Genomic DNA, 16,012 nt, shown 5'->3' on the forward strand with positions numbered 1-16,012 from the left:
TAGAGGGGTGGGATAGGGAGGGTGGGAGGGAGACGCAAGAAGGAGGGGGTATGGGGATATATGTATACATATAGCTGATTCACTTTGTTATACATCAGAAACTAACACAGCATTGTAAAGGAATTATACTCCAATAAAGATGTTACAAAAAAAAAAAAGAAAAAGGAGTGGAAGGAATATAAACATTGTATAAGTTATGTAAATTTGTCATTTTTTCTATACTTCTATATTTGCATGAATCATAATGCAGGTATCTGTAAATTGATCTAAAGTAGGGCAAAGCCATTCAATAAACCAGTTTTTTAAGCAGCAAAGCTTTAGATACTCATCAACAAGAATTCCATCAAATAATCATTGAACGAATAAACTGCATAATGAGAATTAAAAGTTCCCACAATACCCATTAGGGTATTCTACTGCACCATTGATTCCACAAGTATCAATTGCTTTCAGTTAGCTGAACTGTTGAGTGTTTATTGGAAGGGCCTAATAAACCACAATCAATTTTCTTTTTAACCTCACAAAGGTAACTTGAAAGAATTAAATGTTTTCTCTCCCTCCTCTGCCCCCTTCCCTCTGCTCCACTTCTTTACATTTTGGACCTATACTAATAAGAATATCTTGAACATTTACTTTTATAATACTTTTCTCCCCAAAATAAAAACAAAATGATGCATATGCATATATTCTGTCTGTGATGGAAATATTGACTTTTTGCACTTCACTTTACATCATTATTGTACCCATGAAACTCTGAGGATGTGTCTCCCTTTTTTGTTTCAGTTTCAAGAAAACAACAGCGTCAAGCTGTCAAATGCATTTGTTGCTTGCCATTAATGAATTCAATTTGCCTCAGTTTTATTGAGGTGCCACTCTGTGCAATTTTAAAAATAGATATAGATGGATAAAAAGATAAATAGATAAGTGGTTTATATGCCCAAGATCAGTTCTCCCAGGTGTCTGGTAATGCAGACCAATTTTGTTTTAAACTCATGATCTTAATCCTTTAATCTTTTGTTCAAGGCTATTCTGTCACCATGTCAATGACAGATCTATTGTCTCTATATTTAAAGATAAAAATTAAAATGCAGTTATAAAATACAGTAAAATATCAGACTTAAATTATAAGAAGAGAGGTATGTAGATATTATAAGAAATTATTTGCACTTTGGTTTTCAATTATAATTTGTTCTAAAATAATAACATAGTTTTTAAGTATTAAATGTAATTCTAAAAACATACTTTTATAAATTACTGAACAGATTTAGAACAGAATTAGTTCTAAATTTTTTATTATGCCTTGAATGATCTACCTTGCTTGAAGAATGTAGCTGGTATTAGGCCTTCAATTTTTCTCTGCTGAAGTCCAAGTAATGCTATTTTGTTGACTTTGAGGTTGATGATTTCTAGGTTTACCTGGAAATCTTTCTATGAAAGACCATTTAAAAACAGGTTAACACACTATTTCTAAATTGTATGTGTAATTATAAAATAAGACTTTCTATTATTAATTAACAAACAGAAAATACTGACTTATGGCCATCAATGTTTCAGGCTTCAGCCAAAATTCCAGCTGCCAGCACATAAACCTTCTGAAAAGGAAGACATCAGATTTATACATCATTGTTGGCATTTGGATGGATTGATTCTCACTTAGAGCTATCTGAGTTTAGAGATCTCACCCTTCCCCAGATATGCACCTGGTAAGTTTATTTGAAACCTGAAGTAAATTGGAGTTACCCACTAAACTGTCAAATCCTTGTGAAAAGGAACAAAATGTTGTGTCCACGGGGCCTAGAAAGTGTCTGGTGCACAGTAAATTCTTATTTGGACTCTTCAAAAAACAGTGATTATAAACGATAATTAGGAATTTTTCAGGAGTATGTGGTTTGAAATGGTACATTTAAAATAATATGTAACAAAATATGACAAAATATAATAAAGCATAATACAGAGTGACTCTCAACTTGGGAAATCTCAAAGGACACATTCAGTGGAATGGTGTGCTAGCAAATGTTTAACAACTGGCTCTCCTGTTTACCTCTTCCCTTCCACCTGCCTTTCTGCTCAGGGTCCCGACCTGCTGATTATTTATATAATAATTGATTATATAATAATTGATTACTTACATAGCTATATATATGTAGATATATATATATACAATATATAGTAATTGAGGAGTATAACTTTAAATGTAGATATCAAGATGAATGCATATTTAACATGCCACCCACGCATGGTTATGTGTAAGCTGAGTTCTTTTAAATTATTTTATAGAATTAATATGAATTTTTATAATAGTCTCTGAAGTATGGTCACATGAAATTAATATAATTTATCAAGTATGTTAACAACTAACTCCAAAGAAAACTTTCAAGAACTTTAAACATTCAGGACAAGGTTTACCACTGAGAATTTACTCATTGAAATTGAGAAACTTCATCCACTTTCCATAAATAAATATCACTGTGGTGACAGACAGAAAAGTAAATTTCTATCCATAGTGAATAATAAGTCTTTAGGAAAACTTTCATTTGATAAAATGTCAAGCAGTTCATTTAAAGAGAACATAGTCTATGAGGTGGTAATTTTAGACGAGTTGTCAAAAATTTCTTCAAAGGTGAATTTATCAGTCTTTGGTCCTCCCTAAAGCTGCTTTGTCCTCCTCAGCCACATAGACTGCTTCTGCCCATAGGGAAGAATATTAAGATGGCTTTGGCATCTGGTGCTTTCCAAGGAATGGCCACTGTAACAAATCAAAGTCTGGGGTTAACCCCTCTCACAGTGTATGTGCAGGAGGACTGAAACATAGCTGTTATAAGGTAACGATTCTGCCTCACTTTGTCTCAGGCCGTGCCCTGCATATGCTTCCTTTTAATCTGTGGAGACTTGCAACCCATGAACCACTTTGGCATCAGATGATTTGTCTGAGTCTGAGTTGGGAAGTGGCAGATGGTAATAGTGCCTAAAATACAGAAGTAATGGTGCATTTACTATCTTTAAATGAAAGGAAAATAGGACTGAATATTTTATAATCTACCCCCAAATCCATTTGACTGAAACTTACATTCAGATAAGCTATGTAATTCTCCTGTGTGTGGGGTGTGTGTGTATGTGTGTGTGTTTGTGCATGTGTGCATGCATGTGCTGTGTATTTGTATTTGTAGGCATTAAAAAAAACTACAGACTATTCAAAACAAATATCTATCTCACAAGAAATATCTCTGTTACCCTACTTCTTTCACCACCTTACACCCAATAGACCCATGAACATTTTCCCTGCCTATTACTTGAAGTAGAAAATTAAAAGCATAGATTTTCTTTCCCATTGCTACCAAGACAGTAATACCTTGGTCTTAAAAATTGTCTCAGAGGGTGTGCTGGAAATATTAGTTTGATAAGTTAAAACGATCCTCAGCATGTAAAATTTTGAAGGCAAGGGGTCTGGAATAATGGAATTTGCCTCATCAGGCAAGGAATGGGTGACTTCTCTTAGTCTTCTCTTTGTGCCTGAATTTAAACAAATTAACAAACTGTCACCACTATAAATCATTCATGGTGGTTTCATAAAACATGTTAATATTTTATATAAATAGAGGTAGTAAAAGTAATATACGAACACATAATTTGCCAATGTACATTTTATATTTAATAATGTATATTATAAAATATATTTTCATTCATTCCACAAATACATAACATCTATGAACCATAAGACCTGGTAATAGACCATAAGCTTGCAGAGATGACCCATCTCATAGTCTGTTGCATAAAGGAACAATGCCGCGCATTGTGAGGTGTGCTAGCAGAGAGTGTTTAAAAGTATTTGGAGACTGTCATACAGAGTGAATTAAACACTTTGTCTTTGTTTTGAAAGACAAAAACAAATATCGTATATTAATGCACATATGTGGAATCTGAAAAAAATGGTATAGACAATCTTATTTACAAAGCAGAAATAGAGATACAGACAGAGAACAAATGTATGGATATCAAGGGGGGAAGTGGGTGTGGGATGAATTGGGAGATTGGGGTTGACATATATACACTATTGATACTATGTATAAAATAGATAACTAATGAGAACCTACTGTGTAGCACAGGGAACTCTACTCAATGCTCTGTGGTGACCTAAAGGGAAAGGAAATCCAAAAAAGAAGGGATATATGTATAAGTATAGCTGATTCACTTTTGCTGTACAGTAGAAACTAACACAACATTGTAAAGCAACTGTGCTCCAATAAAAATTAAAAAAATAATAATTAAGAAAGAAAACCTTATTTCAAACCCATAACAACAACAGCAGGAAAAAAGGTATTTGGGAGTGTCGGAAGGAGTTAAGATCAGAGGAGATCTCACAGATGAGAGATCTCAGTTCTCATTTAAAGCTAAGGTTTTAAAGTGTACCTAATAGACCTCCACATGGTCAAGTAAAGAAATACTGGAACATGCATAACATTCAGAACCTGTAATGAGTTATCCGTATCAGAGCCTGGGTTGAGAAAGACAGGAGGACAATCTGGAAAGTGAGGTTTCAATATGATCTGCACTATGGATTTAGTAGTGCAGTCATTGGAGACCAAGATAAAAATTTTAATAAGGTAATTTATGTAATAAGCTTTTTTTTTTTTAGAAAGATGTTTTGATACACAGAAGTAAGATTCTAAAGGCGGAAAGGGTAGTTAGGAAGTTTTCTGATAGCCCAGAAGGGAGAATCAATAGAGGAAAAGAAGAGTCTAGGGCAAGAGGTAAAAGTACTGAAGCCTGTGAAAGAAGATTATGAAAGAAGATTTTATAGCAAATGTCAGCTTGCTTTCCCTGGCAAGTAGAAATTAGAAAACACTCAGTACAAACACATGCACCCATGTGCACACACACACACACACCTCTCCCCATTTACACACTCAACATGCCAAAGAGAGAAGGAAGAAATTTGTAAATTTGAGCAACAAATTGATTCTTTTATTTTTCCCGCTATATAATACAGCTTTTTGTTCTAACAGTTTATTTAAGCATATAACAATATTTACTATAAATTATCTATGTGCACAGGCCTGTTTCAGGTGTTGAGATTTAAAACTTAGAATTCCTAGCCAGCATGGAGTTTGCATCCTAGCAGGATATCAAAGACATTGCTTCACTTTACACTTAAATGACCAGTCAATGGAGGAAATTTAATTTAGAAGGCTTTGTTCTGTAATAATAAATAGGACTTGCCTAGGACTTTTCCCCCAAAGAGTAGTGATTTCTTGGTAATTATAGAATAAAATGTACCCCTAAATTCACTGTTTCACAGAAAAGACCTGGGGAAGCAAAATATTTAAAAATTAGACAAAATAAAAAGCATGATAATAATGTCATTTTATTATTTTATAACTCTAAATTATCTTTAAACGTTTTAGTTGTTACAAAACAAAATTGTAAAGGAAATTGTAATAGGTTTATTTGTTTTTCCACATTCCAGGTCGAAAGCCATGCAGAAAAAAAAAAAAATCACCTGGATTTAACAGTTCAACTGTAAACATTCTAATTAGGAGTAACTACATTAAAAACACGCAAGCAAAATTCTTATCTCCCTGTACTACATGAATTAAATGTGAATAAAACTATGTACATATATGTATATAGTTTTATTAGATACACCTATAGATGCACATTTTGATATGTATACATATATGTGTGTGTGTGTATATATATATATATATATATATAGTTTCCCGATACTAGAAGCTTTCTGTCATTTTTTTATTCAACTACATCAAATACAAAAGAAAAAAAAAATCATTTTTACAGACCTCAGGCCAGGGATCCAGGTGAAAAAAGAAATGAAACAAAGCTTCCCTGATGGAAGAATAAGGCCTTTCTCATCATTCTTGGCCAAGCTTTGAGCCATTTATAAAAAATGATTTATTTTCTGGAAAAAAAAAAAAAAGTCCAAATTGTTCAGTGGAGAAAAGACATTTGGGAAGCTAGAATTTAGGGAGACAGACACGCAGATATGTGTTTTTTTTTAAATCATTATACATGGCATGTCTAAATACTAAAACATTACAAGAAAATTTTAAAGGATATACAGAATTTCCAATGGTGCCCCTTATTTCTCATTGTTTTCACTGGTGAAATATATCTTTTCAAACAATATTGTGGAGGCTTTATATACCCTTGTAGCTAAAATAGATTTTTTTTTTACAACAAACAGTCAGTGAGTACTTCTGTAGGCCCACCATATGGCCTGTATATCTCAACCTGCTTACGCTATTTACTATCTGAATTGAATCTTGAATAACTAATGGATTTGTTCATAGTTTTTTACTCATTCCCTTGTCTTCTATCCAACGTGTTCAAAGTTTACTCCCATTCTCTAAAAAAATCTACTTGTCTGCCTCTTCTGTCTCCGTTTCCAGATGAGTCCACTGCCAATACCTAATCTAGGAGGATTTACCTTTGTTGAAATGGGGTACACACTGAACTGGCCTCCCAGATTGTCTAGGCTAGTAAAATGTCACAATAACAGAGTTTATAAAATACTTAGGTTAAAAAAAAAATCTTGGAATGGTATATTGTACATATTTTACACATATTCAATAAAAATAAAATAAAATGAAACATCATGCAATTAGTACACGGGGAGATGTTTTTTTTTTGTTTTGTTTTGTTTTTTTTTTTGTGTGTGTGTGTAGTACGCGGGCCTCTCACTGCTGCGGCCTCTCCCGTTGCGGAGCACAGGCCCCGGACGCACAGGCTCAGCGGCCATGGCTCACGGGCCCAGCCACTCCGTGGCACGTGGGATCCTCCCGGACTGGGGCACGAACCCGCGCTCCCTGCATGTGCAGGCGGACTCTCAACCACTGCGCCACCAGGGAAGCCCCAGGGTGGGGAGATGTTTTTAAGACACAGATACAATGAGGAATGTAAAGTCACACATAAAAATGAAAAGGATCCCATCTATGTTCATCCAGCTTTCTCCTCAGTCTCTCCTGATTCTAATGTTGCTTAAATAAGTTTTCCCCAAGCGAGAATCAAAATGAAACAAGAAGAATAAGCACATTTTGTGTGCCAACAAATAGATTTTCAGATTAGTTTTGGATGCCTGCTTTTTATCATGAATACTATATTTAGGTGCTCAGTACAAAAGGTCATTCCATAAGCACTGCCTGATACAGTGATTTGTGTCACATTTTGAGAATTCAGAATTATCTTGCTATCTCAAATGATTTAATTCTGCCTGGCAAGTCTACTATTAGACAAAAGAAAATTATACCCTTCTCATTATATCTTTAAGAGGCTAAAATTCACCATAGTCATGTTTTGTTCTATTTTATTTAAGGCCTGCCTAGTTTAAATGTAACCCTTCATTATAATTTTAGTTAGCATTTTTTGAATCTCGAGTATATTTTTATAATTCATGCAATGCCAAACATAATGACTGATGACAAACTTACATTCAGGTCAAAGTATTTTAATTTTTTAAAAATTTGGTTTTAGGACTAACAAAAGAAACAATAGGAACAACATGAGCTTTGAAATAAATTTTATAAGGATCAAAGTAGAATAAAGTCAGCAAGAGTTTTTGAATGAAAATAAAAGATAGCATTTGAGTTTCTTTCATATAAAGAGTTATGAGATCAATATGTCACCATGTCATTTAAATCTTTTGTCTGAGATAGCTTCCCCTGTGATTTTGAAGAGGCTGGAGCAAACAGAAAGGCAAAAATTTGAAGTGCTTTTTAAGTCAAAGGAGACAAAAACAGCAAGCTTTTTGAATCTATGAGAAAAGAACAATAGATTTTGTGGACAGTATTGAATTGGTCACTTGGAACTAGACTGCAATAAATCTACAGTTTGTACATTTCCATGTATCTTTCAAGTTTTACTGGATGATCTTCTCAACTAAGTAAATGAGTAGTCATCAGTATCAGCTTTCTGGAGATAGACGGTATTTGTTATTCATATATATGTTCTCCTTAGTTTTTTACAAAGTACCTTGCAGATAGTAAATAGTCAATGAATTTCTGTTTGTTCAAGCATACTATGAATCAAAAACTTTCCTATTATTAAATTCTGATCAAATGATACCCAGATTTTTATTTTGTTCAATAAATTCATAGTTGTAGTAATGACTAGTAAACTCTTAACTGTTTATAAGTAAGGGCTTTTATACATTAGCTGTGTATGTGTATACAAAAATACATAAATACACAAATTTACTTTTGCTACATTTACCTTTGCTACATCAAATATCAAAAATTATATTCTCATAACACTTTATTTCAGCAAGTTATTTTAAGAAGCTAGATAAAATCTTTTAAAATAACATTTAGTGTTCCAATTATGTTAAAAAATTAAGGTTGATAACAATTAAGGTACAAACAACCAGTCAATGACAGTGACAGATATGCTAATTTACAGCATTGATGATTACACCAAAATTTAAACCTATATACTGTAATTCTTTTAAATAATCAGGGAATTAATGCTTTACTTCATCTTTCTAACAATAATCTTATCTACTTCTCCCAAGAGTTTGAGTAATTCTAAGTGATTTTATTTCCCCTTCATATACACTATGAATATTCATGCTAAAATGAGAACTATTAAAACAAAGCATGAATTATTTACTGCTGCCCAGAGCTGTATTAACTTCACGGAATATTTCTAATTCAACAAGGCTTTGAACATCTACCTAAGGTCAGTTAAGCATTTATAACACAGGATTCTAAAAATAATGTTCTCCAAAGTGTGCAATTTTCACTTGAAAAAAGTCAATACAAATCTAGTTGCAATGAACAGTACAATTGTATCTGGGTCAGAAAAATGTATTTCTTTTCTCTCTGCATGTTAGGTATAGAACAGTGGCTTCTGGACACAACACATGGGAAATAAGGTAGTACTTGTTCCTGGGATATTGTCCTCAAACCTATGGATTATATTCCATGCTGATATTTTGACACCACTGGTGTCACATCACAGTACAGTGGGGAAACACCAGTGGGGTCGGGGTAGAGAGCTTTGCAAAACACAATTAAGAAAATTTCTTCTCCTCTGGTTTCCAGCCAGGCCACAAAGTTGTGACCATAAGAAACCTCTTCCTTTCAGAGTTAGTCTGGCACAGTGGAAAGAACACAGATCTAAAGCAGACTCATCTGTGTAATTGTGTGCAAATTAATGAATGTCTCCAAAGTCTCAGTTTCATCTGTAATATGCTTACATCCTGTGACATGAATTAATGCATATTAATCACTTAATATAGTTCCTAGTGAGCTAGCGTGAATTTAAGCAGTTAGACATTTGAATTTCAAATGATTAGTCTGCCTCTTGTGCAATTTGGTAATTTAGGAGAAGTTATGTACTCTCTCTCAACTCGTTTCCTCAGCTGTGAAATGGGGATTATAATAGCATCACCTAATGTGGTATTTTGTGATGTGGATTAGGGAGTAGATGTATATATAGAGAGACATACAGTGTTTAGCACAGCAAATAGTATACCTTAATGCTCAATTCAGGTTCATTTTTATTGCATAATTATTGTTAGTTGGTTACTTTCATTCCTATGATTTATCTGATGATAATGGGATAAAATGACTGCATTGGCAGCTAATATTTCAGTTGTAGGGGGAAGAAAGTAGTTCTTTTCTCTGATAACTTAATAATGAGTATTTGGACAGGGGGTTACACAATGAGTGTTCAGGGTAAATATTTGAAATTCACATTAAAATTACTTTAAAATACTAGTCATTCTGGATTATTGAATAATTACCCAAATATGTGCCATAGTCTTCAAGGGGCAATAACAAAACATGGAGACTCTTTCAGAACTTTTTCATAGGACTTATAAGAAGAGCCTATGACAAATGGCATTCATTGCTAATTCTCTAGCTAATTTCGAGTTTACAACAAATACGGGGAAATTTTTACCTATATCATTTTTGTGGCAATATTACCAAACCAACATTAAATATGCCTTCAGAGGAGCCAGGAGCAGGCAACCTGCCAAGACCTAGATCACACACAGGCTCCTACCCCTCCAGCAGCCCCCCAGGGATTTCTGGGTTTTGTTTTTTGTTTGTTACTGTTGTTGTTGTTTAATTTCCCTACAAACCTACAGAGGTCCTACTAGCAAAAACAGCTGAGGCATCTTGTTCATGAAATTCTCATATTGTTTGTAGGATACTCCTTCTCACACAGAAAATGTTGCCTTTTAAGGGAGGAAAGCAGAGAAAATAAATAGAAATGGCTGTCAGGTGCCGAGGGAGTGAGATTGTTTGAAGGCTGTTTCAAATGCTATTAATGGAATGATACAAGGAATATTCAGTATAGTCTTATGTGGCCTTATCATAAAGAAGGAAAAAAAAGATGAACATTTTATCTTATATAGAGCAAAAGAGCTCACAGAACTGCAAAGCAATAGAGAATTGTTGTCAGTGCAAGGGTACTGCCTTATAGGTAAAATGCCTTATTAAGAAATCTTTCTGATAGTCTTATAATTGGCAACCTATTTAGTATATTCCAAAACTCCTACTCTTTACCAAATACACTGGATGATCTGCATAATATAGAAGTTTTCAATGTATTTCTTTAAGTTTGGTTAAAAGCTTTGAAAGGATAGAAATAAAATAAAAACTGTTGTGGCCATCTCTTGGTGGTGGGATTAGGAATGATTCTTTTCCTCTGTGCTTTTCTGCTTGTCAAATGTCTCCATAATGAATATTTTTCAAAAGGATCACAACAAATAATTCAAAACACTTTATGTCAGAAATGTAAATGCTTAAGCAAGGTTTAAAGGTAAAGAAAAAATTAAAGCCTTCTGCATTATTCTAGTCTAGATGCCATTGAGCTTGTGTTTTCTGGGCACAGTCTTTGAAAGATATGACTTTTAACATAAAATAATGATAATAATGATAGTGATAACAACAGCAATCTCACAAGTTTCACCTGATTTCAGCCTGGCTACTTGAAAGCGGATGGATGCCGTGCCTGACTTGTGCAATTTAACCCATCACTTCAGGAACCATTGTTACCGTTGCAACAAGCAGATGTCACTGCAGACTGTGTGAAAATGTCAGAGAAAATGAAGCAAATCTAAGAAGTAGTAGAAGTGAAATCTCACCCTTAAAGTATGTTCTTTCCCACCCTAAAAATTGTCAATTTGAAGGCTCTTTTGTTCGTTTGCAGCATTTACTCTGACTGGGACTCCTGGTCTGAAAATATTTCCATTTCTCTCCACCTGGTATGGCAGCCCCTCCTCTTGAGCTCATTAGGCTCTGAGGGGTCTCAGCCGAGCTCAGGAACTGCCAGGTCTAATAAAAGGAGCTTGAAACCTGCTCAGGTGCTGAGGTGGGGAGTGGGGTGCAAGTGGGGGAATGTTATTAAGTTGCAGAACTGAGTATGACATATCATTTTCTGGATAGATGGGTAGAGTAATATATGTGCTGATCTCAGCTCTGCAGAAATAAAGGACTTTTAGTCCAATCTGTTTTTCACCACCACTACAAATAAGCCTTCTAAGGACTTTTGCATTAAAGTAAAAGCCAACCATCTCTGAGTTTAAGCTTGGAATTTGAAAGTGCAATCCTCTAAAATCAGACACTTTATAATAGGGGAGTGGAATCTTCTTTCTGGGACTAGATTTCTATCCACTCAGGGTGGAGAGTTTTTAAATTTCTACAGGGAAATACTGCTACCTGAAACAGAATCCTATTTCTTTCTTCACGTAAAAAGAGCTTTATAAAATATCCTTATGATACACACTCTCAAAATTATGATTTCAGAACTAAAACCAATTAATAATATATGCATGTATCATTTATGTTAATTTATTTTATCAAGAATTCATTTGATCTCTTAAAATGTAATTTAGGCATAATGGCAATCATAATATCTGCATTTATCTTATTATGATAACTGATCAAATTTTGATGGTGCTAAAAAACTGTCACTATGGAGTAAAAGTGAAATAAAACCTGAGAACAAGTAAAATACAAAACTACAGTAAATTGAGGCAATTATAGAGTTCATGGAAGGTGGAGATGTAGAAATCTGAAAGAAAGTGACTCATTTCCTCCTCATGAAACAATTTTTTCATAATTTCATAAGAAATTGATTAACTAGAGATGCAATTTTTGTAAAAGCAATTCTCTCACAGAATATTTTGGAGCCTTAGTGCTAGGTAGAAAACACAGTGACCAGCACAAGATTTGGATGGTCAGTTCCACTGTGCCCATTTGGGGTTCTGAGGATGGACATCTAACCTCTTAACACTCTCATCTGCAAAATGCCCCACAGGCTGCTTGGGAGGTCAGCTCTGATCTTAGGTGTACACACAATGTGTAAACCCTGACACTTTAAAAATGTAAGGTATGAATGAAAATGTGTCAAGTCTTCACCCCACTGAAAAAGAAAATAAGGCTCTGTCTTAGCAGTCATGTACTGGGTCTTGGCCTACGTGTGCATCTTAGAGAGCTGGCTTGAATTCTGTGGACCTCAAAGCTATGTGTGCCTTCTGTGTCATCTCCCAAGGCTGGAGCAGAGAAAACCTCTCTTACTAGTATTTGAATTCTCTGCCTGTAGAGTTTAAAAAAAAAAAACTAACAGTGACTTTTCTATAACGATTAAGAAAGATAAGTCTGGTTTTATAATTAAGGGCTCTGACCAACTTGGGTTTACTAAAACAAAAGAATCTGACTTGGGAGGAAGGAATGATTTTTCTCTTATAATTAGGAAACCTATTCCCCAGAAAGGAGAGCAGAATGGGAATGAATATTTTTGATTCCTCAGCTTTTCCATGCCCCTTACCTCCTTTACCTTATAAATTAGCAGATTTGCATACATAAAATATACCTCAAAAACTCAATAAAAGCATGGTTTAAAAATATGCAGCTAATTATATGAGAATGTTCTTTTCTTTTCCCTATAAGGCAAATGAATATTTATCAAGTTAAATTCCAAGATACTTATTATCTCGCTTGCATTTTGAATATAATTACATTGGAAGCCAATTGTTCTGATGGGCGTAGGCAGAGATTAAAAGATTTGTATGCACTTTTAAAAAATGCAAAATAATCATAGTTTTTAAAATCATTAACAAAGTAGTTCAACGCTTCCTTTCAGCTGAAAAATAAGTTAGCATTAAAGCATAGCAGTTCTAAAGATATTACATATTAAATGAAAATGGTCAAATAAAAACTAGGTTGCACTTATTCTTTTGGAACCTCAGTTTATAAACTCTAGGAAAAATCCTTGGGATATTAAAAGGTGGTATTTAATCTGCTATTTTAAAGCTCAGATTTAAAAATAACTACCCTTATATCATTCCACTAATGTACAGTATAGGTAAGTAATATCAAAGTGAACAAAATTTATAAAATAACAGTTAAGTAATAATTGTTCTTAAATTAATGAAATTTAATTATGCTAGGGTAAATAAAATCAAGCTTTTATATATCTACATTCATACATATAGCTTCTATAACTGTAGTTTTTTTCTCACATTGTACTTATAGTAAACAGTATCAAAATAAAGTTATTGACATATATCTTATTTTCCTATCTATTTGTAAGCTTCCAGAAAGAATGGATTATGTATTATATTTCTTTTATTGATTCCAAACTATCAAAAGTGTCAAAGTTAATTGGTATCCAATAAATATGTAGACTGCCAGCAACAGAAAAAAATAGGATAGAACATTTGAAAAATTATAACAAATTATATAGGAGAGTAGATTTAATTATATAACAGAGCAAATAACTGATCTATTATGTATGCCTTGTTAACATATAAAGTCTATCTTTTTTATATTTTTGTTCTTCCATATACCTGCCTGCTATACCAAATATTGTCAGTGTCTTTCCAGGTTAAATCTGGAACCCAAACAATAAAGAAAACTGCTCAGCTCCAAACATACTGACCCTACTTTCATGTTTGACCAAACACTTTAATTATTCTAAGGAGAAAAGCTAAAATATTGGGTAGTGAGATTGGACACGAACTCATACAGCAACTGCCACTGAAATAGTGGAACATTTAAAGCCTAAAAAAGATTGAATAAATTTCAACTGAGATTAGCTCTGGGGAACTTCGTGTACAAATAGGAATAGAAATACATTACTGCTTAGAAATGAGTTATGCATTTTTATAAAAGATACTATATGTACATGTGGTTTGGTTTGAACTAAGGGAAAAGAAAACAATCTCTTGGACTCTGGAGCCCTTTTATAAAATTTCTAATTAATTTTGATAAATCCCTTTTAATATGGCAAGGAGTTCCACTTGGGTTTATCAATTTAAGAGTTATACTTGTACTCAGTGGACTAGAATCCGCCCTAAGCTAGTTATGCATAACACCTGCTAAAGTTAATAGACGTTCCACATGAGTAGCTGATTTTGCCAGAGTCATGTGGAATTAACTAATAATGAAATTTGGCTGACAATATCTTCCATTTTTCCATTTAAAGAGTATTTAGTACCTTGCATAACTTCCTTAAACAATTAACTATTTTTGATGTGTGCTCACCATGTTTTGGATGTGTCATCATTTTTGTGATGCTATATACTCAGGCAAAGAAAATAGTTTTAAAGTTTTATCTCCTAATATTCATTACAAATGATGCAGTGGCATATTAATACATATACACATAGAGTATATGTTTAAGAAAACTTGTAATGGACAATATATTATTTTTTAAAATTCCTATAGAATTTACAGACTGAATGATCTACCCTCTTTAAAAGAAACATTGCTATTGATTTAATGATCAAAGTATTAAAATTTTACAACTATTATTTTTGGTAGAAAATTGATGCACAGAATGGGAAGCATGACTACTCTCCATTAATTTAGTCAATCTTCCCATACTAGTTTCCTATTCTGTGTTCACATTTCCATTCACATTGTTTGTCCCCCTTGGAAGACCTTTTCCTCAGTTCTTGTCACATAGAATCTTTAGTTTAGGTCCTGCCTCACATTCTCAGTGCAGTCTTTTCTAACCCCAGTGATTACTCTTTCCATTAAATCATTACCTTCCTCTTTATGTGTACTTATCACAAAGATTATATCCTATATTCATGTGCCTTGTTTTCTTGTTCAGACTGAAAGCTTCAGAAGTATCAAATGACTTTTTGTATCTAGGGTTTCTTCCTGGACCCTTATGCAGTGACTTATAGATACTCAGTACATGTTTAGAGATGGAACAATGAAAAATGACTTTTTTTTTCATATTGGTGAAAAATGAATCAGTCTGACTATGAATCCCAGATAAGGTATTAGTGTAATGGACTTGCTCTGGCCAGTAACACCAAACACCATTTTCCTTTATGAGCACAATTCCTATAGGACAGAGAATACTACCAGTGAAATTCACAGTGTATCATCAATTTACTGAAAAACAAAACTAGTTTCTGAGAGATGTATTTTATGTTATCTCTACTACTAAAGTCCAGTGATTTCAAATGGAAATTTGCCAAATATTACTTTTTGTGTGACTCTTCTTAAAATACACGTTTGTTTTATTTTATTTTACAGACATCAGTATTTATTTTGTATAATATGCTATATATTCAACATATTAAAGAGAATTAAAATTCTTTCCATAGAGATTTTCAACTTATTTGGTAGGACAGAAAAAATAACATCTAAGAAATTATTACAATTATCTGAAGCACAAAGATAGTGAAGAATTGTTCATGGTCTACAAGTAGTTTTGGGGAATGATGTTATATGTTGAAACCAAAATGAAGTTTTTAAAAAGCATATTAGATTTCAGATGCAGATAAGGGGTCTGAATAGAAGTATCCAAGGCAAATGTTACATATCCTCTGAAGAGAGGAGTATAACAATGGGGATAGAAATCGAAGAGTCATCAGCATACTGATGGTAGTAAAATCCACTTGAGTATACACACTACCAGAATGAATGTAATTGAAGAAGCTTAGAGAGGCAAGCATTGAAAGTTCTGGGACGACCACTGTCAAAAAGTAAGATAGGATTTAAGAAAAATAAATCTAAGCTAAGAGGAC

The 16,012-nt window shown here is 33.5% G+C and overlaps 1 long non-coding RNA gene across 1 annotated transcript in view; it reads left to right on the top strand.

The window, feature by feature from the left end:
• LOC112063984 (uncharacterized) overlaps positions 1–16,012 on the top strand; it is a 123,167-nt gene that overhangs the window by 77,532 nt on the left and 29,623 nt on the right. Inside the window, exons 3-4 of the long non-coding RNA XR_002891291.2 lie at positions 1,555–1,703; positions 10,943–11,114. This is a non-coding gene — a long non-coding RNA (uncharacterized lncRNA). The remainder of the gene's footprint in view (positions 1–1,554; positions 1,704–10,942; positions 11,115–16,012) is intronic.

The sequence above is a fragment of the Physeter macrocephalus genome, chromosome 1 (genome assembly GCF_002837175.3).
Source record: "Physeter macrocephalus isolate SW-GA chromosome 1, ASM283717v5, whole genome shotgun sequence".
Taxonomy (NCBI): domain Eukaryota; kingdom Metazoa; phylum Chordata; class Mammalia; order Artiodactyla; family Physeteridae; genus Physeter; species Physeter macrocephalus.